We start from the raw sequence: 464 nt of genomic DNA on the forward strand, positions 1-464 counted from the left end.
TTATGGAAGAATTTAAACGAAATTTATACATAGGCACTTGGGATAAAGGAAAATCAAACGCCAATTTCAAAATTTGGTTTTGCGCATGCGCAGTGCCAACTTTTTTATCTATGGAACCATTTAAGTGAAATTTGATACTTAGGCGCTTGGAACAAAGGAAAATCTAACATTAGTTTTAAAATTTAGGTTTGGGCATGCACAGTTCCAACTTTCTTATTTAGAAAAGCATTGAAATGAAATTCTTCTCATAAACTGAAATTGAAGTAGCACGTCAAAAATACCAACCGGCAGGCGACAGATAGCAATGCAAAATTATAAACGATCTCTAGGATCGTTAATAAACGGCAAAAGTGTAAAATTATGGAACATGTAAAAAACGGGTTTTTGTTTTTTTTACAATAACTTTTTTGTAAGCGGTACAGAAAAAATTCCTTCCTTAGTGCAAGACTGGACACCATAACGAA

Source organism: Photinus pyralis, unplaced genomic scaffold (genome assembly GCF_008802855.1).
Source record: "Photinus pyralis isolate 1611_PpyrPB1 unplaced genomic scaffold, Ppyr1.3 Ppyr1.4_LG7, whole genome shotgun sequence".
NCBI classification, from domain to species: domain Eukaryota; kingdom Metazoa; phylum Arthropoda; class Insecta; order Coleoptera; family Lampyridae; genus Photinus; species Photinus pyralis.